General features: G+C 43.7%; 1 long non-coding RNA gene across 4 annotated transcripts in view; it reads right to left on the bottom strand.

Annotated features, from left to right (window-relative positions):
• Positions 1–7,739: 7,739 nt before the first annotated feature.
• Positions 7,740–25,728, bottom strand: part of LOC135186162 (uncharacterized) — a 67,832-nt gene continuing 49,843 nt past the window's right edge. For all 4 annotated transcript variants that reach the window (XR_010306739.1, XR_010306737.1, XR_010306740.1 and 1 more), the window contains 4 exons: positions 12,544–12,661; positions 11,085–11,185; positions 8,641–8,777; positions 7,740–8,094 (listed from right to left, as the gene is read on the bottom strand). This is a non-coding gene — a long non-coding RNA (uncharacterized LOC135186162). The remainder of the gene's footprint in view (positions 8,095–8,640; positions 8,778–11,084; positions 11,186–12,543; positions 12,662–25,728) is intronic.

The following is a 25,728-nucleotide window of genomic DNA, read 5'->3' as shown; positions in this document are numbered from 1 at the left end:
TCTCGCCCCCCCTTTCTCCCTTCCCCCTTCCTCCCTCCCTCCCCTTTCTCCCTTCCTCCCTCCCTCCCCTTTCTCCCTTCCTCCCTCCCTCCCCTTTCTTCCTTTCTCCCTCCCTCCCCCCTCCCTTCCCCCCTTCCCCTTGTCCCCCCCTTGTCCCCCCCTTCCCCTTGTCCCCCCCTTCCCCTTGTGCCCCCCTTCCCCTTGTGCCCCCCTTCCCCTTGTGCCCCCCTTCCCCTTGTGCCCCCCTTCCCCTTGTGCCCCTCTTCCCCCTTTCCCCCCCTTCCCCCTTTCCCCCCCTTCCCCCTTTCCCCCCCTTCCCCCTTTCCCCCCCTTCCCCCTTTCCCCCCCTTCCCCCTTTCCCCCCTTTCCCCCCTTCCCCCTCTTCCCCCCTTCCCCTTTGCCCCCCCTTCCCCATTGCCCCCCCTTCCCCTTTGCCCCCCCTTCCCCTTTGCCCCCCCTTCCCCTTGTGCCCCCCTTCCCCTTGTGCCCCTCTTCCCCCTTTCCCCCCCTTCCCCCTTTCCCCCCCTTCCCCCTTTCCCCCCCTTTCCCCCTTTCCCCCTTTCCCCCTTTCCCCCCTTTCCCCCTTTCCCCCCTTTCCCCCCTTCCCCCTCTTCCCCCCTTCCCCTTTGCCCCCCCTTCCCCTTTGCCCCCCCTTCCCCTTTGCCCCCCCTTCCCCTTTGCCCCCCCTTCCCCTTTGCCCCCCTTCCCCTTGTGCCCCCCTTCCCCCTTTCCCCCCCCTCCCCCTTTCCCCCCCTTCCCCCTTTCCCCCCTTCCCCCTCTTCCCCCCTTCCCCTTTGCCCCCCCTTCCCCCTGGCCCCCCCTTCCCCTTTGCCCCCCCTTCCCCTTGTGCCCCCCTTCCCCTTGTGCCCCCCTTCCCCCTTTCCCCCCCCTTCCCCCTTCCCCCTTTCCCCCCCTTCCCCCTTTCCCCCCCTTCCCCCTTTCCCCCCCTTCCCCCTTTCCCCTTTCCCCCCTTCCCCCCCCCTTCCCCCTTTCCCCCCCTTTCCCCCCCCTTCCCCCCTTTCCCTGCAAGCACTTTGGCGGTAACGCGGTAATTGGCGGTAACGTGTCTTTGCGTACGCGGTAATTGGCGGTAACGCGTGTCTTTGCGTACGCGGTAATTGGCGGTAACGCGTGTCTTTGCGTACGCGGTAACGCGTGCTTTGCGTACGCGGTAATTGGCGGTAACGCGTGTCTTTGCGTACGCGGTAATTGGCGGTAACGCGTGTCTTTGCGTACGCGGTAACGCGTGTCTTTGCGTACGCGGTAATTGGCGGTAACGCGTGTCTTTGCGTACGCGGTAATTGGCGGTAACGCGTGTCTTTGCGTACGCGGTAATGCGTGTCTTTGCGTACGCGGTAATTGGCGGTAATGCGTGTCTTTGCGTACGCGGTAATTGGCGGTAACGCGTGATTTGCGTACGCGGTAACGCGTGTCTTTGCGTACGCGGTAATTGGCGGTAACGCGTGTCTTTGCGTACGCGGTAATGTGTCTTTGCGTACGCGGTAATTGGCGGTAACGCGTGTCTTTGCGTACGCGGTAATGTGTCTTTGCGTACGCGGTAATTGGCGGTAACGCGTGTCTTTGCGTACGCGGTAATGTGTCTTTGCGTACGCGGTAACGCGTTCTTTGCGTACGCGGTAATTGGCGGTAACGCGTGTCTTTGCGTACGCGGTAATTGGCGGTAACACGTTCTTTGCGTACGCGGTAACGCGTGCCTTTGCGTACGCGGTAATTGGCGGTAACGCGTTCTTTGCGTACGCGGTAATTGGCGGTAACGCGTGTCTTTGCGTACGCGGTAACGCGTGCTTTGCGTACGCGGTAATTGGCGGTAACGCGTGTCTTTGCGTACGCGGTAATTGGCGGTAACGCGTGCTTTGCGTACGCGGTAATTGGCGGTAACGCGTGTCTTTGCGTACGCGGTAATTGGCGGTAACGCATTCTTTGCGTACGCGGTAATTGGCGGTAACGCATTCTTTGCGTACGCGGTAATGTGTCTTTGCGTACGCGGTAATTGGCGGTAACGCGTGTCTTTGCGTACGCAGTCATGGGTAAGGAAAGTAGAAGAGACGGGAGAATGAAAAGAAAGGTTGAAGGGAGCAAGGGTGTGCAAAGGAAGAAGGGCGAATGGAGAAAGAGGAAAGGGAGAAGAGATAGGAAAAGTGAAGGGTGAGGGGGTGAGGAAGGGTGGCAAGGGTGGAAGGTGGGAAGAGCCAAGTGATGGGAAAGGGAGGGCAGAGGGAAAGTTGTTTTTGAAGGCAGTGGGCAGCTCTACAATGTGCCCCACTCTTTGCCCGGTCAAGGGGGGAAAAAAAAAAGTTTGATATTTCATCCTGGACAATTTGGTTTTGCCTTGTAGTTTTTATATATTTACAGCATTAGGCATGTCTGAGGGTATCAATGTGTTGCCTCAGTAGCATGAAACAGTTGCTAAGTTTGTTTGGTTTATCCCCGGTAATTAAGGAAGTCTGATTCTCTTTTGCTGGCCTTTGAGGGAGCTCATGGTGTTATTAAGGGCGGGTCAGGAATAATTAAGAAATATCCTGGTACAAATCCCAAAAGATACATGTTTTTCTAAGTAAGTCCCCATGGAGAAACTTCTAAAATGATGCACTTGTTCTGAAAATGCTTCAGGCCTTCTCCAAATAGATTATATTGCCCTTTTTTTTTTTGTAAGAGTGTGTGACTTGAGGTGCAGATTTTGCTTGTAACTCATGAAAAAAAATCACAGCGCAGTTATGTGAGACCAAACACCAAAATATGCACATCACTACCTCACAAAGAATTCCTCATTCAGACAGTAGCCCCACTTCTTATTTTAATCACTTTTATTACAAAGTGCATAACAGTTTCTTAGGCCACAACAACCAATTTATTTTATTGGCTTCACACTTACTATTTTACAATTTTCTTGTGTAGGCTTCTCATGTTGCATTTGGACTTCCTGGGTGGGGTGGGTTACAAAGTTCACACACACTGTTGGAAGTTACCAGATCAACTCAAAGAACATGGAAGGAAGATGAAGCTATATTTACAGCAAAGCAAAATTTGCAAGTGTACATACACAATATATTACAATTATATACAAAGTAGAAACAACACAGAAATCCAAATTCCAGAAACGACCTGAGAGGAAGAACAGACAAAACAATCAGCAAATTTAACTTATCTTTAAGTAGAAGATATTAACTTCTCCTTTAGACAACTTTAAAGGGAGAAGGATGCCAGAGTGAAGAGAGAGAAGTCATTTACATTTTGGCTTTTTATCCCTTTCAAACTGATGAATGATATAGACTCCATTGTTATTTTCTTTTGTTACAAGCAGCTATCTCATTAGAATATGCCAGTTGGCCCCAAACCAGCACAATGGGTCACATTTCTTTTTCTTAGGCAGTTAGTCTTTCAGTGTGCAACAGATTTTCATATGGTTTTATACTGCACAATGCTTTAAGCCTTTTGGGGAGCATGCTTCAGTTTTCCTAGTGACTGCATGGAATAGCTGTATCACTTAGCAATGTATCAACTAAAGATGCAGTCTTTATAATAACCTGTGCATCTTCTAGTTTGAAGACACTTCCACATATTGATTGTTGCATAATTTACTTCATGCAGCTGAACATAAGATACTAGAACTGTTGATTCCAACTGAAGCAGTCTGCCCTGTTCCACCTGCTACTGAAAAGAAAAGGAGAAAAAGTAGCCAAATAGAGCACATATAGATTAAGGTGAAAACAGAAGAGAAAACATGGCAAAAGGGTAAAGTTTAGAAGAGAAAGCTTTGAATGAAGACCATAATTCAGTTAATCCGTAATTGACACTTCCTTTTTACCTGCCAGTCTTTGGATCTAGTGTATACAAGGATTTTTTCCATAGTCATTGACAACCCTCAGGACTTCAGGCAGTTGATTTAGAAATACAGGCTCCAAAAAAGTATCTCTATGATCCATCACAGTAGATGTGACCTACTTTTCATGTAGTCTACTGCCTCAATGAACAAACACTGCATGTACCCAAAATTAAGATCCAACATGGAAAAGCTTACAGCACTGCCACTATGGCATTACAGTCCAGTACTGCAGAATAAGGAAGGTGGCTCTCTAGATGTTCAGCTGGAGATTGTTAAGACTATTTTGAATACTGGCAACATGCTATGTGGATTCCAGGCAGATTAGAAACATGAGTTTAACTCATACAACCATTTTATCAGGTAAAGTAATACCTGTTAAGTGATACATCTCATTATTACGTAAGAAATCCATGCTTTCCATATTTTCTAAATATGAAGATGTCATTTATCAAATGACATTTCTTATCTTGAAGGGCTATAATTCAATTAATGTATGTCTAATCATGTATTCAAGCTCTATATTCTCTGTGCACATCACAGCAAGTACAACAAAATAATCCACGCTATCTATTTACACAGCTATTTATGGCACTTGTACTTATAATGCACATCAAAGGAAAATGGGCAAGGCAGAGGCAGAAAGAAATAGATCCAAGAGGAAAACTTGTTGTCCTTCAAGCAATGAAGGTTAGGGCACATAATGGAGTAGTCACACTGAATCTCCTAAGGGAGATGCATTTGACACACCATGCTTTGGTCCTATTTTCCGGTCTGTCACGAAGTTGCACAAAGCACTGAGCATAGTTGAGATGCCTGGCTTTCAAAATGGACATAAAAGATGTAATCACAAAGATGATTATATTTTACATGCAGCGTCCTGATTAATATTGAACTTCCCACAAACAACAGTTCAAATAGCTGAGAAAAAAAGGGGAAAAAAGGGTTCAAGGAGTCACCTTTACCTTCACCCCACCAAAACTAATTAATTTAAAAATCATCTTCTGCCCCCACTTGTGCTACTGGAATGTGACTAAATGTGAAATCTGGGGTGGCGCAATCACAGCAAAGTGATTCTGAAAGATTAGAGCTCAGCACATACCAATAGCATCATATAAATGTACCAACAAGAGAGTAACCTATCAGTCCTCCTCTTCTATTTCCTCCACATGGATAAACCAAGGAGTAGACCTAACTGAAATGGCTCTTTAAAGGCATTTAATAATTTGTTTTATAGAAGCATGAGTTTCTTCTATAGGACCAAAGTCTCTAAAAGTTGCTTGAACATAGTTTTGCCGCTGAAGTCTAGAAAAGAACATTCTCCTCCTAAAGGCACTGCAGCAGCTTACAGCCTTGTAGATGCAGCATCATCCCATACTGCTAGCACCCATGTCTGCCATCCACACAGTCATCAGCTGGTTTGACCCAGCTTCTCTCTGGTAACTCATATTTTCTTAAATGTCCATCAGAGGGTAAACTACACTGGGCAACACAATGACATCTAGGAAGAGAAAACTGCACCTTGAGTTTCCAACACCTTTACACTCAATTCATTAGTTGGAACAAATATCTCTGAATTTATGTCTATCCTGTTTCCCTCTTTTGCACAGGTACAGATTCTCTTGTTCTGCAAAACCCTTTGGAACATCAAAGCCAAGAGGCTTCAGGATTCTTCATAAGTGTAGAGATTCAGAATCTAGCTCAAGTTTTCCATCCCTTTGATCTTCCTACAAGCATCCATTCTCACTTCCAAGGATCATGACAGTTAAAAAAAAAAAAAAAAAGAAGCTGATGTTGTAGAAAGCTGAGCTGGAATGTTAGCATATGCTTAAGTGTGTGAGGGTAGGTATAAGTGTCTGACTGAACAGTCAACAATTTATGATCGGTGCTCAGGAATTGATAGTAATCAGAAATGAATGCCAAGCAATCAGGAGCTCATAAAGCCTGCTGAAATGGGGCTCATGTTACATGTCAGCAGTTGTCTTCTATAGTTTATGTCAAAAGTGACCCTTTTCCTAGATTAAATAACTAAGGCAGTGCACAGCATTTATTAGAATATTTTTTTAATCATCAAAAGTATCTTACCTGTACATTGAAAAAGAGAAAAAAAAGCTGCAATGATAAATCTCTTACAATAAAAGAGTATATTTTTACTTTTTAAAACGGCAATATTAAGATTAAAAAAACACAAACAAACTATTATTGTAGAATGAAAACTGTGCTGTAAACCTTGACCTGGAGTCTTGGATCTTATTTTTAAATTTTCTCAAGTCTGGGTTTTGGGTTGGGCATTTTTTATCCACTTCATGAAGAAACTGAGACAAGAAAATGGCATTTTTAGCCAGTAACTCATACATTTAGATTTCTGGGTTTAGGTTTTGGAAAAAATGCACCTAGTTGTTTTCTTATTACAATACTGCTGGGTTTGTTCACCGGTCCATGTTTTTCTTGGAATGTGGTCATGTGGAATGTTTTAAATTAGAGGTTTTACTTTTACTATCCAACTTCCACTACAGAAGTCGATCATCTAATTCTAAAATTGTGAAGCTGCAAACGTACACTTGTAGCCAGAAATACTTATATTTTTACTCCAGTGAAATGCTCTTCTGTTCTAAATTTACTGCTGAAAGTTTCAGAGACAAAAGAAAGGCTCTTTGCCAAACCTCGCTTTACTTCTTCATAATAATACTTTAAGTCTTCATATATCCTTACTAAATATTGTAAGCTGCTGAGAAGTTTCCACCAAGGCTCTAATCAATAATAACAGTTGCTAAGCTTTAGCTGCCATAACATCAGAATCTTCTGCGTACAACTATTTCATGTGGAGCTATGGAACAAATTAGATTGGATGTGACTATTAATCGAAGTCACATTTGATACCCTAATTATAAACAGGTTTTAAAATATGATCCATGTATTGTATTAAAAAGATACAGGATATAACCCCTGCTACTGCAACCCACTGCGTATTTTGCCACCCACCACAACAATCGCTTTTGTCTGCCGAGTACACATGCTGTTGGGAACATGAACCGACGGATGCATTAACGGTCCTGAGAGACCCTTGAGAGATTTGGATTTGAGGTCTGGTTTTGAATAAGAAGTTTAAATCTGGCATTATCATCCAATACTTGTTTGAAGCTCTAGAAGGTTACCTATACAACTCTTACTCCTGAAATCAGAACATTTGATGTTGTGATGGAGGCACTGGGTTGGGTTCATTTCTCAGTCTCACACACAATTAAGCAGATGAAATATTTCTAGTTTTAAGATTTGGGCTAATAATACCATGTTCCATTATCCCCTTTGGTGTTAATCTCTGCTCATTCTAGCATATTTCATCTAGAAGAACTGTTGCTTACTATATGCTTGTATATGTACAAATGGTGTACAAAACAGACACTCCCAGTCAGTTGGAGCTCTAGGTACCACTGCAAATGTTAATCAGCCATGCTTAAATCTCTTTTACTTTTCACAATGAAAAAAGCCTTCCCCATCTTCTTGGTCCATTTTTTTGTTTTCCCTGCCGTTTTGCAGTGCACAGTCTTTTCCAGAAAGCACAACTAGGAATTTAGAAGTTTCCATGTCCATCTCCTTAGCAAGATGTTTTGTCTAACGTAAGAAATCCATTTTGCCTAATACAGGCTGAAAGAGCACAGTAAAATACTTCCTAGATTGTCTTTCCAAACACCACTCAGCATGAAACTCCCTGCCTGAAAAAAAATACCAAATAGTCCAGTGCTTGGAATTACAATGGACGTCTCAGAATCACAAACTAAGATCAATTTCAGTTTGATTTGAGTGCTCTTTGATTGACATTGATAGTGGTTTTGAAGAGGACTTGCTAAGTAAGAACCAGAATTGTGTCATTTTAGAAACAGTTGATTTGAAGAATCCCACCCCAAGATTATCTGATAGATGTGAAGGTATAGCTGCATTTCCTAGATCTGTATTTCATAAATCAATAGACCAAGAAGACCCTAATCTTATGAAGAAAATTATTCCCCATCTAACCTTTTTAGAATACTGAATGGGGTATTGTCTTGAAGAGCACAAACCTGCACACCACAGATTGCCATGAAGAAATATTCAAGCTGTCCCCTCTGTCTCAAGCCTCCCTCACTTTCTCCAGGCAAAAGTCTCTAATAGGTTAGTTGAAAGGCTCCAGTAACTTCCATCCATAGCCCAGATGTTGAGCAGGTGCATGTGAAGAGCAGAAGAAGTCTCATTCAGGTTACATGGACTGATTAAGCCTAGAACATGGTGCAGATATGCTGTCAGGATGATAAGAAATAATGCCACTTTATAGGTAACAATTCTCCTATTTTTGTTTTCATCTAGTAAGGAACAGCACTCGTACAGTCCAGCTGACATGCTGCAGACAAAATGCTTAATTCATGCTGTAATTTTTTTATAGCACAAGATATCACAGGTAGGTTTCACCCCTTTAAAACCCCACATCAAAACCCTCACAAGAGAAGCTGGCATGTAATTATTTCTCATTAGAAATTTTTATTCTCCTAGCACCTCTGCACCAAAACTGTCACCTCTCCTCCCTTCCCCCTTTCTCCTCTTCTCCCCTCCCTCTTCCAGCAATATTGTATTTGTAGATTTGGAAATACTTGGATTTAAGGGTTTGGGTTGATTTAAACATACAGCAAGGGCACAGTCAGGGAGAACACAAGTCTGAAGGCTCCTAACTTCTGTAACTAACATCAGCCTGTTAGGTCTATTAATAGGATCAGTGTTGTCTTGAACTGCTCTTAGACTAGATTTGTACTAAAAAGAAATATACTCACTGCAAGGGTTGATATATGGAACTTGGAAAATCAAGTGAGCAGGTTAAGATAGTACTACTATTGTGTTCCTCCTTGTGTTTATACTTCAGCTCCTAGACAGCTTGGATAATAAGGAACAGCTGCAGAACAGGCAGGATCTATAAATAAGAACAGAAATGAAATGTCACATTCAGATAGTATTAACTAACTAGTATTTTCATGCATGTTCATGCTAGAAATTGTGCCAAAGTATTCAGTTGTATGAACATTCAGACTTCTAAAAACTTTGGGGGAAAAAAAAAAATGTAGTTCCCCTTGCTCTTCACCCACATGCTCTTTTAGGATGCAAAATGTTCAGCACACTCACCAGAACATCACTAACAGAAGAATAGTTTGATAAAATTAAATAAGAACTGAAAGCAACAATTCAAGGCTTATCCTTAATGACTATGATGGTAAATGTTTTTCATTGCACAAAATGAGTAATTCTTTATCTTTGATAAGTCTGCTCCCAGAAGGGCACTGGAACAGATACTTGCATTCAGTACTATGTTTCCTCTGATCAGTTTTCAAACAGCCTCATTTCTGTCAACAAAGCCTGGAATGTCATTTGCAGCTATGATGGGGAGGATTTTTAAAGGACCGTGCGAAACTAACCTAGGAATTTAGACTCACAGCTCCCATTCATATAACTGATTGCTACCTCAGAAAAAGTCCCTCTGGCCAAGACATTGCTATTTCCTCACAGAGCTGCGACGCATCACAAGTTTTTTTGACCAAGCACTTGTTTGTGTACACTTCTATGACAGCACTAGAATAGTGCAGAGTAATATCCACGTGGACAACCTAGTCCCAAAGTTGGTTGTTTAGCATCAACAGATTGCTTAAGATATATTTCCTTCTTTGGAAAGAGATTTGAAGAGATGAAGATCTCGGTACACAACAGTGAAAGACATTTCAGTTCCATACTCAGACACACAGGTAAGCTTCTGTGCCTGATCTGTGTAGAACTGCTCAATAACTGTTCCTGTTTCCAGATAGACATCAACATCTGTAACATTAATTTCTAGTAATATGAGTGATTTCATTCATTCCAGTGTCAACTGACAAGTAGTTACATACATACAATGGAGAAGTCTGTGATAATACTGTGGAGGGAAGAAAGCATGGTAGTGAACTTTTCTGTGACAAAAATAACAGTCTCAGCAATCAAAAACTGAACTTATCTGCTCTTGACTTTTCCTGCTTGAAATCAGCATAGTACCTGAAAACTGCTGCATCATCCAGTGGTGAGGCACTGGAAGAAATTGTCCACAGACATTATGGAGGCTCCAGTCCTCAAAGTGTATAAGCCAGGTTGGATGGGGCATTGAGTAGGCTGGTCTAGGAGGTGGTGTCCCTGCCCATGGCAAGGGGGTTGGAAGTAGGTGATCTTTAAGGTCTCTTCCAACCCAAACCATTTTATGGTTGGATCATCGCTGTATTAAATGGGTCTTATTTTAGCCACATCAGTCATTTTAGCTACAGTTGTACACGTCTCAAAGTAGAGTATAGACACCTCAAATACTTGATGTTCTTTGTGCTAAGTGCAGCACAAGCCCACTGGAAGGTCTTACTTCCACAAACCATGTATGCATGCAAGGAAAACCAAGTTGTACTGCATACTTTGTGGCCAAAAAACCCCCACAGAGCTCCGGGTTTGTTTTTTTTTCCCCCCCATTACACTGCTAAGACACTTTATCAGCACAGTCATTCTAACAATTATTTCTGATATTCCAGTGCCTCCTTTCACAGGCTTTGGTGGCAACCATTCGCACACATTATATATGACTTTAATTTTTTATACTGTGATTTCAAGATGAGATGTGAGCCCCAAGGTGTCTTCATTAATTAAACGTATCGGTTTAAAGCGCACACACAAAGCCTTACTCGCAACACTGACTCCGTGCATGCTACTCCAGAATTTGAACAGGGGGAAAGTGTTAAACTTTTGAAAAATAAAACCTAAGTGAATAAATCAAAAGAAGGTTGCATCAAAATGTGCTCTCCAGTTCTGTTAAGATCTGAAGAACTTTCAGCTTTCAAAGGTTATCCTGAGCTGCGATTTGGGTTCATTACAACAAGTACTGGGGTCCCACTTTCAAATGCTCACAGGACTTTTTTTGCACTAGAGACAGACACAGAAGGGAAGTGAGAAGGGATTTTAAAAACCATAATACTATCTATTTTGGGGGATCAACTGTCACCACCCCTTGGGTATTCTAGCAGGAGCCTTCCTTCCCAGGAGCCTCTATGAGCTCAACAGAGAGTTGTTGAGACCTACCGTCTGCAGGAAATACTGAGCTCTTGCAGCTGGACAATTGAGGGAGGTGCTGCTCTTCTCTGTAGTAAATAGTGTTACAGAAGTGGGATTTTTGATAGTCTGAGCCATTTCTTTCACTCATTGCAACGACACCATGGTTTACCTTCTCTTAATTTGCTGAGATAGCAAGAAGTCTCATGTCTTCAAAGGCAGGCTGGTCTGCCTCACATGGTCCCTGTGTTTTCCATCTCACCTCCAGGGGGTCTGCGGTCAAAAAATAAACCAATATGAGTTAACTTAATTCATTGCTACATATTTTCTTTGCTGATATGCTAAGCAAAGTGTATTGTTTATTCAGTTTCTTTAGCATAGTAGTGCCTCTTGCAGATTCTTTAGTCTAACTCCCTTACTCAGCATAGTCAACTACAGCAGGTAGCCAGTTAGGCTTTGAATTTTTCTAAGGGTAGAGATTCTACAATCTCCTTAGCTCATCTGTGCCAGTGTCCTGACCACACTCACAATCAGAGCACTTTTTTCTTTTTTTATATAATTCTTTGTGTTTCATTTTGTGCTCAGTGCCTCTTAACCTCTCACTGGATGCTATATTCCTTGGTCATGTTCCATATTTTGCCACCACTGCATCAAGTTGTGTTTTTATTCTTTTCCTACTTTTTTTTTTCCCCCTCTTACATCTTTTACATCACCATAAGTTAAGCTCCAATGCTGCATACCAGAAGCCATAAAGAACTATACCAAGATTTGCTTTATCCTAATATGGAATCAGGTATGAATCATTCAGGGTATGAAGCCTCTTTTTCTTTGTCAAGCTTCTCACTGCAAGTTTCCTTTCTTCATCTTGTAAGAAGCATTCCTGTGACGGGCAGTAAACAGCATAAAGCACAGCATCTGCACAAGGGCCATGCTCTGATCAAGGGTGCTCTCTCTGAGAAGAGTTATCCCAGGCTTCCATTCCCCCTGCTAACCAGCAAATAGCTGAGCTATTTAAAAATTAAAATTATTTTTTTAAGTCTCTGCTAAGAAGAGATCTTTTCCTGGCAAGTTCATGGCTGGAATCAATTTTTATAGCCACATTACCAAACAAGCTAAAAATACAGGGCTTAATAATGGAAAACCTGACACAACCCAAAGTATAATGGAGCAGGCGTGCTGCTGTAATAATTCTTTTAAGCCTACAGAAACTAAGCAACATTAATTATTAATCAAAAGCAAAGCACTCATTTTAAACATTTTTCAAGGAGATGTGCTCATTTAATTTCTTGCCATGATATATTATTTTATATCAGTCATTCAAAACCAGCAACGCTTGCACCGCAGCAAGGACATCGATCAGAAATAATACTCACAATATGCACAACACAAGAGCTAACATTGACCTAATCGGCTCTGCAATCTTCCTGCCTTCCTGTGTTACCATCTGGTCCCCTTCATGGCTTTGCCCATCCAAGCACACCATACTTAGACGAGCTCCTACCTTTGATTTTGTATTGTAATTAGTCCAGAAAATCAGCACCCCTATCAGTACTATTCAGTGGAATCCATGTAGCAAATACCTAATAAACAAACATACAGGGCCAAAGCCAGATTATATGTTTCAAACTTACAGATACCATGAAATCTTCTCCAAAAGTAATATTGTTCCATAGCGTTCTTATTTCTCAGCCTTTGCTGTGGAACACAAAAAGTAGTTCCATCTTCCTTCATTTCTTGCCAAACTCTTACCTGGGAGAGGTAGAGAAAAATCAGTTTGACAGGTAATTGTCTAGTTCTAAAGAAACATCTGGGAAGAAGAGGTGAAAAAGACCACTAGGAGAATGAAAACTGTGATCATTAAAAACTCATGTTGATTTTTAAATGGCACATTGTCAAACATAGGCTTTACAATGAAGATTTACAATGCTCTTACTCATTCTCTTGCATTTATTCTCCATCTTCTCTTATCCTGATCTTGGCCATCAGTCTGGAATGCTATACTGCTGTCTTACTGCAACCTTAAGGTTGCTGTGAATTAATTGTATGCTTCTTTCAGTCCTCATTACAGTCTTGGACACAAGAATGAGTTTCAACAGAACCAAATGCCAGGCTGTTCTGATTCTCATTGAATATTCTCATTAATCCATTCTTAGGACAAAGACTAATGATAAAGAATAAGTACAGATTAATTATTTTATTTCTCATGGCAATCTTGAGGGTGTAATGAGAATGGAGTGATCACTCCTTTTTGGTCCTCAAAGTAAGGTTTTTTTTTTTAAGGGAAGAAAAAAATATTCAAAATTAATTTATTCTCATAATTAAACTGTGATAAGACCAGAAGCTTAAAACACATCACATTAATTCATTCTTGTGCTGGTTTTAAGGGCCCAAACCTGTAAGTGACAATTAGGGTGAACAGGAGCAGAGGATACAGGTCAGCAGAGAGCAGACCATTGGAAATTATTTTGGGGGGGAAATTTATGTGCTGAAAACAGACAAGAAGGTAGTCCTCAGATGCTTATAAGATATAATACCATTGTCTCTCTTTGCGTTCTTAATTCCCAATAGATTTTCCGTATTGGTGGCTGTGCACTGAGAGAAATCTACAGTACATGAGCACGAACCCAACGTCACCTGGGAGTCCCTGTTCTGAGCTTTTGAATCACCTACATCTGATTAAAGTGTGAACTGAACATGTATATATTGTTTTAGTGTAAATATTGGTTTAGATTAGATCGGATAATCCTCAGCGATGCTCTGAGCGAAGTAGACAAGGGGTGGATTGTGCTAGTTTGAAGCAAGCTGGAATGTTTTGATAAAAGAAGTAGATAATGGGCAGTGAAAAAAGGTAAACATGGTTGTCTCTTTGCTCACAGTCCCGCTGAGAGTTCTGGGAAGAAGAAGGAAAACATTTGATAGCATTCTCCATTTTGTCTCTCACTTTGCTTCTGGGCTTTGACAAAGCTGCATCTCATTAACCTTGCTGCCACTAACTTTGCTCCCTAATCTCTTGGCTGCACCTCTCTTCTTTCTGAGAACTGGGGTAAGATTGAGAGGGCAAGGGGAGGTGTTGGAGTGGTTTGAGAGCCCCTCCTGGGGACTCAGGTTTCTGGGAGGGGAGTTGTGCTTCTGTATTGTTTATCCCTTGTGTATTCCTGTATATAACTGTATTGTCTTGGGTTCAAATGCAGGTTCCCAGAGACTCTTATAAATTTGGTAGACCCAATGACAATTTATAGAATTTATAGAGTTTATAGAGTGCCCTCCCCTCCTCCCCCTCCTTTCCCCGAAGGACAGGGAGAGAGATAAGAGGTAGGGACACCCCCAATAAATCAATCTCACTCGATTTGGAAGTTAAAAAGGAAAAGTTTAACAATAACTTAGAAAAAAAGGGATTGGAGGTAGGGGAGTTTACAAAGGATAAGGAAGGGAAAACAGCAAAAATACAAAACAGGGATGGATACAACCCGAGTAGTGTGATGGTGTCTCTGCCTCGTGGCTGGTATGCAGTATCAGTGTGTGTGTGCGGTCATGAACGCAGGTAGGGAGCAAGAGGGCGAAAAGAGGAAGAGACAGGAGAACTCCTGTCTTTTATACCACAGGAAGTGGGGGGGAGTGGGCTAACCATCACCTGGAGTGTGGCCCACCCCTGAGGAGGGGCCAAGACCCCTAGGGTCAGGTTCAGGGTCACTCCCCCAGGAGTGTTAACCCTATACATTCCACCCCTTGGTTAGACCACTTCCACCTACCTAAGAACAGTCTTCTTCTCCAAAAATGGGAAAAGTTGTCCATGGGTTAAGAGTTCGTGAAGTCCTTCTTGGTCCCCGGCTGTATCCCAAGGCGATGTGCTCCTCTGGTCCGGTGCAGGTTGCTGAGATGTGAGCAGGGCAGGAACGGAAGAAAAAGTCAGTGAATCAGGAACAGTTCTTGTTGGTACTCAGGAAAAGAGTCTTTTCCCTCTGCGAAGAAAACATCAGGAACAGTCTCTTCATGTCTGGCATCAGGGGAACAGGTGTAGATGAGCTGGCTGTAGACATCCTCTGGAGGGAAATCAGGAACAGTCTCTCACTGCAGGGCATCAGTGACGAATCAGATGCAGGGTTCTGGTTGGACGCCGTGGTGTGATGCGATGTTGTAGGACTCTGGATAGCGGCTGCTGTCATGTAGGTTCTGTTGGACGCCGTGTAGTGGTGAGGGTATAACTACAAAAACAACTTGTAACCCCTTATGAACTATGATACAAGTATTGCACAACTATGATACAAGTATTATACAACTATAATACAAGATAACCTGAAAGTATCTGGAACACATGGAATCAACTCTGAGATTTCAAAACCTTTTCAGCTAAAGAGAGGTTTCTCTGAGGGACACACTCAATAACACCAGTTTCCATCATCACCCAGTAGGTATGACCAGGACCCTCTGCAGATACCACCCCTTTGATGGGTTTTCCCCCACCAGAGGCAGGAGCAACCCACACAGTCTTTCCCAGTAGATTCCTTTCACAGACCACAGGAACTCCATCTCCCTCAACTGTGGGCAGTAGGGCAGACTGAGCAGGACCAGCTCTGTTAACTGATCCCCTGCTGTTCACCAGCCAAGTGGCTTCTGCAAGGTGCTTCTCCCAGTTTCTGAGAGTTCCACCTCCCATAGCCTTCAGGGTGGTTTTCAGCAGGCCATTGTGTCGCTCAATCTTTCCTGCAGCCTGTGGGTAGTATGGGATGTGATAAACCCATTCTATCCCATGCTCTTTTGCCCAGTTGCTTACAAGGTGGTTCTTGAAATGGGTCCCATTGTCTGACTCAATTCTCTCTGGGGTACCGTGTCTCCACAGGATGTGGCTCTGCAGGCCCAGAATGGTGTTACGGGCAGTAGCATGAGGTACTGGGTAGGTTTCCAGCCACCCCGTGCTTCCCTCCACCATGGTTAACACATACTGCTTGCCACTACGAGACCGAGGCAGAGTGATGTAATCAATCTGCCAGGCCTCCCCATACCTGTACTTTGACCACCTTCCCCCGTACCACAAAGGCTTCATGCGCTTGGCTTGCTTTATGGTGGCACAGATGTCACATTCATGGATAACCTGAGTTATGGCCTCCATGGATATGTCCACGGACCTGTCTCGGGCCCATTGGTATGTGGCATCTCTTCCTTGGTGACCAGAAGAGTCATGTGCCCACCGAGCTAAGAACAGTTCACCTTTGTGCTTCCAGTCCAGGTCAATCTGGCAGATGTGGGCAGCCTGGTCAGCTTGGTGGTTATGCTGCTGCTCTTCAGTGGCTCTGCTCTTTGGGATGTGAGCACTGATGTGGCGGATTTTAACTGGCAGTTTGTCCAGGCGTGCAGAAATGTCTTGCCAGAGATCAGCAGCCCAAATAGGCTTCCCTTTTCTCTGCCAATCATTTCTCTTCCACTCCTTCAGCCACCCCCATAAGGCATTTGCTACCATCCATGAGTCGGTGTAGATGTATAGCATTGGCCACTGCTCTCGTTCTGCAATGTCCAGGGCCAGCTGGATGGCTTTCACCTCAGCATACTGGCTGGATTCGCCTTCTCCATCTCTTGCCTCTGCAACCCTGCGTGTGGGGTTCCAGACGGCAGCCTTCCATCTTCGCTTGCTGCCTACCAGGCGGCAGGATCCATCTGTGAAGAGAGCATATGCCTTTTCCTCCTCAGGAAGGTCACTGTATGGGGGGGCTTCCTCGGCACGGGTCACTGCCTTCTCTTCTGCTGGCTTTCCAAAGTCAGTGCCCTCTGGCCAGTTGGTGATGACCTCCACAATGCCTGGACGCTCGAGAGTCCCCATCCTAGCCCTCTGAGTTATCAGAGCCATCCACTTACTCCAAGTGGCATCTGTGGCATGGTGCGGAGTCGAACCCTTCCCTTTAAACATCCAAGTCAGGACCGGAAGCCTTGGAGCTAAAAGGAGTGGTGACTCCGTCCCAATCACCTCAGAGGCAGCTCTGACTCCCTCATAGGCAGCTAGGATTTCTTTCTCTGTGGGGGTATACTTGGTCTCTGAGCCTTTGTACGCCTTGCTCCAGAACCCGAGTGGGCGGCCTCTTGTCTCATCAGGAGCTTTCTGCCATAGGCTCCAGCTAGGACCATTCTCACCGGCTGCAGTGTAGAGAATGTTCTTAATCTCTGGGCCGGTTCGAACTGGTCCCAAGGCCATGGCATGGACCACCTCTCGTTTGATCTGGTCAAATGCCACTTGCTGCTCAGGTCCCCACTCAAAGTTATTTCTCTTTCTTGTAACGTCAAAGAGGGGTTTCACAATTTGACTGTACCCGGGAATGTGCATCTTCCAAAAGCCCACAAACCCCAGGAAGGATTGTGTCTCCTCCCGGTTAGTGGGTTCCACCATAGTGGCCACTTTATTCACCACATCCATAGGGATGTGGCGTCGGCCATCCTGCCAGCGAACTCCCAGGAACTGGATCTCTCTGGCAGGACCTTTCACTTTGCTTCTCTTAATGGCAAAACCAGCATCCAACAGGATATTAATGATCTTCTCACCCTTCTGGAAGACCTCCTCTGCTGTCTCACCCCATACAATGATGTCATCGATGTACTGCAGATGTTCCGGAGCTCCACCCTTCTCCAGTGCAGTCTGGATGATGCTGTGGCAGATTGTAGGGCTGTGCTTCCACCCTTGAGGCAGTCTGTTCCAGTGGTACTGGACTCCTCTCCAGGTGAAGGCAAACTGCGGCCTACATTCTTCTGCAATGGGGATGGAGAAGAAAGCATTAGCAATGTCAATTGTGGCATACCATTTGGCCTCCTTCGTTTCCAGTTCATACTGCAGCTCCAACATGTCAGGCACGGCTGCGCTGATTGGAGGAGTCACTTCGTTCAGGCCTCGGAAATCCACCGTGAGTCTCCACTCCCCTGTCTCCTTTCGCACTGGCCATATCGGGCTGTTGAAGGATGAGTGGCTCTTGCTGATGACAAGCTGCTGCTCCAGGCGGCGAATCAGCTGCTGTATGGGTAGCAGGGAGTCTCTGTTGGTGCGGTATTGCCTGCAATGAACTACACGAGAAGCAATAGGTAACTTGACATCTTCCACCTTGTGGGTACCAACCACGGAAGGGTCATCTGACAAGCCAGGCATGATAGACAGCTGCTCTTTGTCTGCAGTCTCTACAGCTGCTATGCCAAATGCCCACTTGTTCCCCTTCGGATCTTTAAAGTACCCTTCCCGGAGAAAGTCGATCCCCAGGATGCAAGGTGCATCAGGGCCAGTTACTATGGAGTGCTTCTCCCACACATTCCCGGTGAGGCTTATCTCAGCCTGCAGCACAGTCAACTCCCGAGACCCCCCTGTGACTCCTGCAATTGTAACAGTATCTGTCCCCCTGTGGCTGGAGGGGATCAGAGTGCATTGGGCACCGGTGTCTACCAACGCTCTGTACTTCTCGGCTTCAGAAGTGCCAGGCCATTTCACAAACACGTCCCAATATACTCTGTTATCCCTGGCCTCCGCCTGGCTGGAGACAGGGCACCTCTAATTCTGAGCAGTGTGACTGCATGAGGCACATGGACCTGAGTTACTGGCTTCACCACCCCTTGAGCGAGAGCGCTGCCTGCGGGACACTGGGGCAACCCCTCTTCTGGAGGAGTTATTCCCTGTGTTTGTCCCCTGCAGTTCCCTTACCCTGGCCGATAGAGCTGAGGTGGGCTGGCCATGCCATCTATCCATGTTTTCCCCATGGTCACACAGTGTTCTCCAGAGTGACCCCCTGTGTGTACCCTGTCTGCTCTGGGCTGGTCTCCTGCGGGGAGGAGGAGGAGCACGGCGGCGTGTGTTCCTTATAGCTGAGACTTGCACCCATTCTGAAGGTGAAGAGCAGTCATCCTCTGCCTTCTGCATTTCAGAGAAAGAGGCTTTCAGCTCGTTCATTTCTTGGGTGAGGGTCTCTACAGTGGCAATTAAGGTTTTCCTCGACAAACTGTCTTCAAACTGTCTTAGGTCATTCACAAACTCCCTGATTGTGGGAAGGTTGTTGGGGTCTCTGCCCAGCAGCAGTGCTCCCAATGTGGGGGCATATGTGGAAGGGGCACACTGAGTCAGTTTCTTTAAGAGGGCTGGCTTCATGCGGACATCATCAGGGTCCGAGGGCCTCTGGTCGGCTCCATAAATTATCTCTTGAACCGCCATTTGCCTCAGGTATGAGATACCCTGTTCCATATCTGTCCATCTAAGGGGATGGAAAATCATGTCATCCTTAGTCGGGTACCTGTACCTCACAGCTATCAGAAGCCTGGCCCAAAGTGAGTGGGTACCATCGAGCCTTCCCAGCTCCTTATCCACACCTCCATCCCTTGACAAGGATCCCAGCTGCTTCGCCTCCCTGTGATCTAGGTCCACTGTTTCTGCTCCTGCATCCCAGCATTTCAAAAGCCAGGCTAAAAGGGACTGTCCGTTTGCCCTTGCATACTCCTGCCTTATGTGCCTGATTTCCTTTCTGGGCGTGGAGCTGATAAGGATCACTCCATTATCAGGTCCATTTCCAGCTGGTTGCTGTTGCTGGGGGGTGCTGGTTCCCGAAGAGGTCCCTTGCCCTGGATCGGTATCTGCGGGAGGGTTTTGATTTGATCTTGCTGGCCGCGTCGTAATTGGCGCTAGGTGAAGGGGGCTGGGCTGAGGGGGCAGGGTCCAGGGGGCTGCCCTGGGCGGGACCGGAGGCGGAGTTCGGGGCGGAGCCGCGCTAGGGGCGGTGCCTGCGCTGGGGGCGGCCGGAACGGCCTGACCTGTCGCCCAACCCCCGCAACTGCAGCTGGGGCAGTGAGGACCACCCCTCCCCCTAAGCACCCTAATGGCGGCGCCCACCCGATACTTCCACGTGTCCCAGTTCACCGCTATCTTATTAATTCCCAAACCCAGATTTACACACAGTGAAATAACAGCTATCCAGTACCATTTCTCCCCCAAAATATCTGGAGCTTCTGTGCTCCAATGCATATACTCAGATTGATTCCATGTTCCAGAAACATTTCTAAACACAGTGATATTACTAACAGAATTCAGGAAATAGGCATAGACTCGGGCAGGCAAAAGCTTAGAATATTCCCAGAGCATATCAATGACAATCCAGAAGACATGGTAACTTATAAACTTTAACAGCCAGCCCCAAAACAGACATCCAAAAGCGTTAATGATTAAGACTGTCAGAATATCCATTTTTTAACTTCCAAATCTTCTCTGAAAGAATTCTTTCTACCTAGCCCCACGTTGAGACGCCAAATAAATTGTTTTGGGTTCAAATGCAGGTTCCCAGAGACTCTTATAAATTTGGTAGACCCAATGACAATTTATAGAATTTATAGAGTTTATAGAGTGCCCTCCCCTCCTCCCCCTCCTTTCCCCGAAAGACAGGGAGAGAGATAAGAGGTAGGGACACCCCCAATAAATCAATCTCACTCGATTTGGAAGTTAAAAAGGAAAAGTTTAACAATAACTTAGAAAAAAAGGGATTGGAGGTAGGGGAGTTTACAAAGGATAAGGAAGGGAAAACAGCAAAATACAAAACAGGGATGGATACAACCCGAGTAGTGTGATGGTGTCTCTGCCTCGTGGCTGGTATGCAGTATCAGTGTGTGTGTGCGGTCATGAACGCAGGTAGGGAGCAAGAGGGCGAAAAGAGGAAGAGACAGGAGAACTCCTGTCTTTTATACCACAGGAAGTGGGGGGGAGTGGGCTAACCATCACCTGGAGTGTGGCCCACCCCTGAGGAGGGGCCAAGACCCCTAGGGTCAGGTTCAGGGTCACTCCCCCAGGAGTGTTAACCCTATACATGTATATATTGTAAACAACTGCTTGTATATTTGCTGCTGTAAAATAAATAGCTTCATTTATATTCCCAGAGGCCGTCTGAGTTAGCTGGGGCAATTCAAAAGTGTGGGGGGCGGGTTAATGCCCAAACCATCACACTTAGTTATCAATGTCTTTCACCTTGTGTTTTAGTTTTAGGGATTTGGTTTGTTTTTTATTATTGTTCATCCTCTAGAACAGTATCCATTGGACAAGAATTTACCTACTTACTGCAAGTTCTCTGAAGACTCCCTGCAGGAACAGAAAGAGACACAAAGACGGCAAAGCTATGGGAACCGCTGATGCTGAAATCTAGCACACAATGGATAATACTGTGTATGTCATGCAGCTCTCCACTCAAGTGCAGGAATAAGCCACCAAAAAAAAAAGAAGGAAAAATACTTTCCAAATCATTTCTGAATAGGGTGAAAATCATATTTTGCAGCCAGGGGAGAGGTAGAAACTCATGGAATGAAGTAGTGGTTATAGTCCCTTCCTTCAACCATCCATCTGTGTCAGAAATTTCCCAAACCGTGTGTTGCGTAAATTGCCTTTATCTATGATGTTGCCTCGATGACTGCCATTGGAATTACTTTCCATGGCATTACAGCAAAGGTGAATGTAGTCTTATGTCTCTTCATATATTCTATTCCTAGTCAAAATATCATGGGAAGGCATTAAGTAGAGTGCTTTTCCCCAGCACTGTAGCACTGCCTAGGGGAGGCCAAAAGAAGAGAAAGCATGCCTTTGGGAGCTGGCAGAGAATTCACAGGGACAGGTAAAAGCTTAGAAGATTTTGCAAGAGTAGATGCCAAAGACTATGAGGTGGGGTTTTTTTGTTGTTTATAAGTACTGTTTTAAATAAAAATTTCAGACTAGAAATTAAAATTTAAACAATGTAAGTGCCTCAGAGAACAAGGCTCTAAAGCAGTCCCTTAATGGGACTCCAGCACAGCCTTTATTTTTTAATGTGAAAAAGGGAAAGGGTTTGTCATTAAACTTTAAAAATAATCAAAATCTAAACCCTTTTTGCTTTTGTGGGCTGACAATGTTCTTAAGTACAATTGTGTTCACTTAATGGGCCTACATTGGGAAGGAGAACTTCCTTCTGTGTAGATGCACATTTCAGCTTGTTTTGGCTGATCTGCATTTTATGTTTTACAAATTGGTTAGGCAGAACTTGTCTGAATTATGAGATTTTTAACAATTACATTTCAACTATTTGTATGTGTGTGAGCTCTTAAAGACTTACTGCTTGAAGAACATGAAATCAGAAATGGCACGTGAGACAACTCTATTAAATGGTTGTGATCTGGAAGAGCAGCACTTACTCTCTATCCTATTGTTTGCTGTATGAAGTACAACAAATGCACTTTAGCATCATGCTGGACACTTTTATGTTAGGCAGTTATCCAATTCAGCACAAGCCTCGAGAAAACATAAAATAACTCCCTCCCTGTTCTGCTATCCAAACATCAACATTTTCTAGCCTGTAGAAGGTTATGCAAAGAAAGGAAGACATTGCTTGTTCTTTCGTCTCCTGCTTTTTTCAACCTGTCAGAAAGATGGGCACTGTCAGAAGTAGAAATGTACAGGATATAAACAGGAGATGCTGCAGGTGAGAAAACAAGTGTGTTCATAAAGGACTAAAAGTCAGCCTGCAGGAGAAAACCTTGGGGCTGGAGACCCTGAACTTCAGTATTGAATCTGTTAATACATCAGGCTACCTCTTCAACTGAGCCTTCAAGCCTCTTACTACCTTTATACAAGTAATGAAAAGTAAACCAAAATAAAGATGTAAGTTATGCTTCTTGATCCACACAAGGTTTAATATATGCTGATGAGCATCAATATTTCCAACAACAAAATCATGCCTTTCTGCTCGTCACTGGTAGGCTTTGTTCTCACGATATTGATACTTATGCTGCTAATGAAAGTTGTTTGAAAGTTGAATTTGCAAGTGAATGTGCTGTGGTGTACACACTGCATAGCTCCCATAAATTTAGCACACAAGAATTTATTTCAGCAGCTACAGCTTTCAGTAGTTCATCAGTTTTGTTTTGCATGAATGTAATTTACCTTTCAGCCACCAAAGGCTTACAGTACAGGTCTTGTACTGAAACAAAACTAGTACTGTAAGAGCACTCACATCATGCTCCTGAAGCAGGGGGGAACCCTCATATTTATTCCAAAGTTTTCCAAGCAGTTAAACTCAAACACAGATGTATATCTCAGCACATTTTTAGAGCAGTGTTAACAGTCTGGTTGCACAAGGCTAGTAAAATTACAGCTTCACTACTGCAGCACTAATTATTTCTGTCATGTAAGGATGCACAGTCTCTTCCTTTTTTACCTGTTTAAAAAACAGGAACCACATGGAGAGAAAAGGCTATAGAAATGCTCCCATACTGTACAGCCACAGGCCTCAGGAAAAGAGAAATGCTCTGGTCTACAATAAAATAAATCACCCAGTGTCAGAGGTGCCCTTATCCATTGGAAAGTACCCACAAATGAAGGGGAAGACAAAAAGACATTTCAGACCTTGAAAGAGCAGAGATTTGCAATGTTGTTTGGATTTATTGGCTTTGAGGAAGAAGGACTCATTTCATTAGTGGAAATTTTACCTTACTAAAGCACAGAGAATGTGGCCAAGTTTCTGCTATGCATGTCAGCTCTTTTATAAATTATGGGCCAGCCTGGGTTTTGTTGAAGACATTGGGATTTTTGGCATTGATTTCAAGATGAATAGCCAGTGGATCCCAAACAGAGAAGATGCAGGTAAAGGCATAGTCCTCTTACCCAAAGTACAGTCCAGATTAAATGCTGTGAGCTTCAGGGGTGTACTTCCTGATGCTCTCATCATGCCTCAGACATTTCTGTTCACAATAACCAGCTTCTTCTATAGTCAAGTTTACAACTACATTTGCGTTTCAGAGAGGAAATTTAATACTAACCATGGAATCCTGTAAAGAGTTGAGTAAATCAAGTGACTTTTTAATGGCATTACAAGACAGACAACTATTCAGGTAAACTGACAAGTCCAGAGAGAAATAGGAGACTCCAGCTAAGGCCTATGTTATGAATCACAGCTTACTACCCCTGCTGGGACTGAGAGAGAATCTCCAACTCAAAATGAATTCAAGCCAGTTCACAAGAATTCTTAACATTTTGCTTAACAGAGAAGCCAAAATGCTGACAGCTTTATGAGAGCATGTAACTCAAAATCAGAACCAACGCATTGTAAGACTTTAAAGGTACCTTCCAATGTGAATCTAATTCCATTTAAGATACTGTTCAACTTCCTAAATACCAGTACACCCTGCTAAAAAGTCAGAGGTGTTTATATTTTCATCAGAATGAGGTATTTTGCCAGATGCACTAAAAGTTGCCTCTTCAATAACTATGCCAGCAATATATGATGAGTTTCAAAAGCTTTTTGCCCATTTGGGACTGCTATGAGCCTTGGTACTGTGGTATTCAGGATCATCTATGAATTTACAGAGTTATGATAACTTTGCTTCATGAGACTTCATATAAAACAGTGAAGTGTTGCACTTCTCTGCTCTTCACATGCCAGTTTCTATGAACACCATAGAATTGCATCTAAGCAATGTTCTGCAACTGTAAAGAATACATATATCAGAGATATTTAAACAGATATTTACAGTCTAATTCCTTTTCATGGTGGTTATATTAAAAGTCTTTTGATCTTTTATGGAAAGTCTCAAACATTTCAGAGAGCACTTGGCAAACAAAACCAAAAACCAACCCTGAAGTGAACTTCAAGCACCATTCACACATGTCCCATCTCACCTCTCCCAAGCTAACGTCATGACAGGGTCACAGAATAGGTTTGTTTACATCAAACAGAGTAAACATTTTAAATCATAAAGTATTATGAAATAAGCTTTGCTGTTGTGGTAATGTGTTCAGTCAGTATGTTTCTTATGTCATCACAGAAAAAAAGATTATCCACAGTCTCAGATACAGGAGTCAAGTACTTTTTTGCATCTAGATTCATCACCAGTTTTAGTGTCCTAGTAAGGAAGAGGAGTACTTCCTTCTAGACTGCTTGTTCTGGATTGTTATCTTGTAGTGAGTCCTCAGATATTACTGAAATGAAAAGAAAGCCATCCCTCACTAAGCACAAAAGATTAAGTAACATAATTAAAGTTAGCACATGTCCCTACAGATAAATGGGGTATTTTAAGCCCACCAAAATGCCAAAGCTGTAAAGATTCATTGGGATAGGAGAGAGACTTCACTGCACCCAGTCACACATGTTCTTTTGATCACTTGAAATGTTCCTCTTTCTCTGTCTTATACCATTCCTTCTACATTCCTGGCTCTCTCCTCCTTGACCAATTGGTCCATTCCTATTTTATTTTTCAGACATTTAAAGTGGACTGCAAACAACACCCAAGCTGGACCTAATACTTAATAGGGATACATGGCAATTTAATTGTTTATAAAGCTGGCAGAATACAAGCAAACAAAATCAATTCTCCAACATTGCATACTGCACTGGAAACTAGTTCCAGGTTGTCTTTGATTTGCTGTGGGATTTTCATGCCTAAACGCAGGAATAGCAGCTGATAGAGCTTTGCATATCCTCCAAGCCCTCCCTGTCTTACCCTTATTATGACTACAGACACATTAACCTCCTAATTAGCTCTATAAGCAAGGCTTTCCATCAAGCAATATTGGTCAAAGAGGATCAAACTGGCAGTTGCTGATCTCGTTATGCACATAATAAATCTGGATTAGTCTAGGGATACAGCTCATTTATGCAGCCTCATTGTTATATACTTTACTGAGCATTTACACCTAGCACAAAATTTTACTATAACATTTTGCAAATAAAATAATATGCCTAGGTGCTGTGGCACAAAACAAACAGGAAAAAAAAAAAGAAGGGGAAAAAGGAGACACATGCACACAACACAAATAAACAAAACAGAAAAAATCCAACCCACCTTAAAAAAAAACAAACCCA

Source organism: Pogoniulus pusillus, chromosome 24, assembly GCF_015220805.1.
Source record: "Pogoniulus pusillus isolate bPogPus1 chromosome 24, bPogPus1.pri, whole genome shotgun sequence".
Taxonomy (NCBI): Eukaryota; Metazoa; Chordata; class Aves; order Piciformes; family Lybiidae; genus Pogoniulus; species Pogoniulus pusillus.
This window is presented reverse-complemented; position numbering and strand designations above follow the sequence as displayed.